Source organism: Artibeus jamaicensis, unplaced genomic scaffold, assembly GCF_021234435.1.
Source record: "Artibeus jamaicensis isolate MK-2021 breed Jamaican fruit bat unplaced genomic scaffold, CSHL_Jam_final scaffold_474, whole genome shotgun sequence".
Lineage (NCBI taxonomy): Eukaryota > Metazoa > Chordata > Mammalia > Chiroptera > Phyllostomidae > Artibeus > Artibeus jamaicensis.
Genome location: NW_026522046.1, coordinates 31,692,113 through 31,696,319, shown reverse-complemented (window position 1 = coordinate 31,696,319; position 4,207 = coordinate 31,692,113). Strand labels below are relative to the sequence as shown.

The 4,207-nt window shown below is 38.4% G+C and overlaps 1 non-coding gene across 1 annotated transcript; it reads right to left on the bottom strand.

Moving 5' to 3' along the window:
• Positions 1-865: 865 nt before the first annotated feature.
• LOC119038641 (U1 spliceosomal RNA) lies at positions 866-1,029 on the bottom strand. Its single transcript, XR_005080450.2, has one exon. It is a non-coding gene; the product is annotated as a U1 spliceosomal RNA (small nuclear RNA).
• Between the last annotated feature and the right edge of the window lie 3,178 nt (positions 1,030-4,207).

The following is a 4,207-nucleotide window of genomic DNA, read 5'->3' as shown; positions in this document are numbered from 1 at the left end:
AGATAATGGTGATTTTCAATGTTGAATTTTAAAAAATGAATTGGTTACTTTAGGAAACAATCAATAATACCTATAATATTATGCAAATATATTTATTCATGCATATAAAATATTTTTCCATGAATTCAGGTTTTCTTCTAGAGCATGTAAGAGCATTTTTCCCATTAAGTTACCATAAGTATCTTGTTAGTTCAATCCCCAAATGCTTTGCAGTCTGCATTGCCATCATAGATGGCATCTTTTAAAAAATTATATTTTCTCATTGGTTGTTTTACTGGTGTAAGCAGGGCTTCTCAGCAGCCTTATTTTTGATATTTTGGGTTGGATACTTCTTTGTTGTGGGAAGCTGTCTTGGGGTCTGCAGGACGTTTAGCAACATCTCTGGCCTCTGCCCACTAGATGCCACGGGAACCTTCTCCTCACATCCCCAACTGTGACAATCAGAATGTCTCTGCATATTCCCAAATATCTGCAGGCAGGCAAACAGTTGTGAACCACCGGTGCTGAGGAATGTTCATTTTTATTCTGCATGTTAATCTTATGTTTAACAAGTTTGATGAATACTCCTAATAGTTGTAATAGTTTGAAGATTCTCTTGGTTGTTCAGTGTTAGAATTATTTATCGGTTGCACATAAAATGTTTTTATGTGTTCTTTTTCAATTAAATTATTTTATTTTATATTATCTTAAGGAAATTTCATGTTCTCTCTAGAACTATAGTGGTAGTACTAAGCATCCTTGTCTAATTCCTGACTTTAAAGGGAATTACCTGAGGTTTCTCCATGAAGCATGACATTTGCTGCACTTTATGATAATCTTTATCAAAGTAGGAGAATTGTCTGCTTCAGTTTTCTTTTTTTTTTGTCAGGGGAGAGCGCCACTTCAGTCCCCCACGACCACAAATCATGCAATCAAGCTTCCCACATTTGGTGAAGTCACAGGGGTCAGTACATCCCAAGTACAATGGGTGAGCCTCGACCTGGGAAATCCACCTTTGTGATCGTGGTATCTCCCCTGCCAGGTAAGCATACTTTCAGTTTTATGAGTTCTTTTCTCGTGATCATAAATAGGAATTGAATGTTGTATATACTTTTTGCATTTGTGCAGAAGACTGTGTATATTTTTCCTTTTTTTTCATCCTAATGGTAAATTAAATTGCATATATGGGATGAGATCATTCTTGCATTACTGGGAAAATTTCTACTTATCATTTCATCTCTTTATGTGTAGCTGTATCTTTGAATATTAAATTTTGTGGACTTGGATTGACTTTTGCATTGTGTCCTACTCCATATTTAGTTGAAATATGAGCATTGTAGAAACTTCATAATAGTGGGCACATTTATTTCTATATTCTTGGAAAGCATTTACTAAGTAGGACTTAATGATCTTATCCATTTATTTCGCCTTTAATAGTTTGTTGTCTTTCTCAGGACACGTACTGCTCAGATATTTCTCTGTCATTCCTCTCTTACATTTTCTTTGAACTACGCACCACACTCACTAGAGAAGCATAGCTGGATGGGGCGTGGGGGAGGAGTGAGGTGTGGGGGAGGGGTGCCGCGTCGGGGAGAGGTAGGCAGCCAGGCCACACTTTGCTCTCTTTCAGGTAATCTAGAGTGTCTGGGGCATGGGGAGGGCAGAGCCTGCGGTGCAGCAAACTGGGCTCCACTGGTCCTCACTTCTGCATCCAAGCACCACTGGTGATGAAAGCGTGGTGGGGTTGACAGCTGAGCCAGTCATGTCGGATCTACTGACTTTTCCCCTGGTGATGACTCTATGAGGTTCACAGCGTAGGGCTCCTTCCCTTCAGCATTTCATTTTGTGAGCATTTAACTATTTTTCATTTATTTCATCAAGTGACAAGCATGGAGATTCTAGAATTCTGATTCATAATTTGCTCAAAAGACTTGTTTATTTATATCATTGTGGGGAAGGGCAATTATCAGATACATTTTTTTAAGCCGCTTGTAGTACTGAAGTGTTTTTTTCCTACCCTAGCATTAGATCAGGGTCATGGCCAGACCCAGATTCTGAGTTCCTTTTAGTTTCTAGAAGTGATCAACTTCCCCATAGCCATGATTTCCTGTTCTGCCATACCTGCCCAGCACGCTGCCCCTGTCACCTCTGCTCAGATATGGGGCTAACTGGAATCCTTCACTGTCAAAGGAGACTTTCATTCTGCCTTCTCTACCATGTTTCTAAAGGTCCTTCAGGCAGAATATCTAACTCTCTACTCACCACATGAAAGAATCAGGCACGGTGTGGTGGCCTCTTCTGGTGGCATGAGCTAACAGAAACTTCAGCACTAGATTCATGGATTCTGTCAAATATTTAGAAGCACACTTAGCTACCCTGGACAAGGACAATGGGGGAGGGAGGACTGAATGTGGGAGATGGGGGTGGTAGGGCGGGGGAGAGTAATGGGAAAATGGGGACAGCTTTAACTGAACAACATTAAAAAACATAAAAATAAAAGCATACTTAGATAGATTCAAGTGAAGATTTTGCCTGGATAAAGCTCAAGTCTTGGGAACTGAGAGTTTCATGACAAGATGCCCTTGCCTGAGAGCAAATGCCTGGCTTCCCAGCTTTCTCCAGGTTCAAGGTCAGTGCTGAGTAGACACTATAGTTTACATGCACTAGTTGTTTGGGCACATGTTCTTATTTTCTATCGACATGAATACTGTCTGGGATTCCTTTGGTGCCCAAAAGTCTGGCTAACAAAGGAAAAACACTTGGTTCTGATGGAAATCTAAAGTTTTATGTTGCTATTTTCTTTATTGTGCTAGCCTCAGTCTTGCCTCTAACTCCTTGCTCATGTTTCCTTCTTCCCTAACTCTTTTGGAAGATGTCTTCTTTCTTCCTTCAATCATACTCACCTTCTAAATCTGTTTTACCGAATCCATTAACATTTCCCTGATTATGCTGGCCAAATTACTTCCATTCTTCCCTTAATTTTTAAAAATAACTTGAGTTCCTACCCTAAATTTTGGAGTTAATATTATCTCCTTATACTTAGTTATGTAATTCTTTTATTTTTATCATTCTTATCATCTCAAATAAAATGTTAGTGGTTTCTGGAGTCAGAGTGCAGGGGGCTGAGTGAAATGGACAAAGGGGTCAAACAGTATCAATTTCCAGTTACAAAATAAGTAAGTCACCGAGATGTAATGCACAACATGGCAACTGTAGTTAATAGTAATGTATGGCATTATTTGAAGGTCACTAAGGGTAAATGTTAAAAGTTCTCATCACAATAAAAAATTGTAACTATGGTGATGGATGTTAATTAGACTCACTGTGGTGGTCATTTCCCAATACACACAAAGATTGAATCTTTATGCTATTCACCCAGCATGAATGCAATGTTTTGTGTCTATTATAATTCAATTTAAAAAGGTAAAGGAATTTTTAAAAGTTTGTTCCTAAATATGGACTTTACTTAAACTTTTTAATAGCTCCTATTACCCTTCATAGAGGTAAATACAAAGTAGATGCTAAATAAACAATCAGTGACAGACATTACTAATAAATAGATAAGTAGTTAAAAGATGGCACGCATTTTCTAGACATCTTCCGAAGCAAACAAAGTTGGAGGAAAATCTCTTCAGTTTTCAATTCAAGAGCATCTAAAAAAGTATGTGTTTGTTTTGTTTTTGCTTTTAAAGTTTTATTTATCTATTTGAGTAGATTGAGAGAAATCACTTTGTTTGAGTAAAAATCCTAGAAATCCGTCTTGTTGGGTTCTGACCCATAGACAGATAGGGTTAAAAGTACGGAGTCTGGCAAATTCCTCCTGCCTCTTCATTATACTTCATTTCGCAGAATAGTTTTATGAAGCAATGGTGGCACCTGTGGTGGCTTTGGTGGGGAGACTGTTCCTCTCCCCAAAGCTGTGTAAAATCTATGTAAACACAATGATCTAGTTATAGAAAAGCTGCTTCCAAAGCAGATTTTATTCCGCCCTCCAACTACCTTTTCCACCCCAATACCCTCTGTATTAGGTTCTGGAGTTACCACCATTTGGAACACAGTGTGATGAAATATGATGGTCCCTAAATTTGTATTGAAGTTTATAAAGTTTCATTATTGCTGAGGTAGGAACAGTCTCAGAATTTAAGAGAAGCACGCTTTCTTCTGCAGAACACTTGAGGGAGGGAACTCCACAAGTCTCAATGTCATTTAAAGTATCTGAGAAATTGCT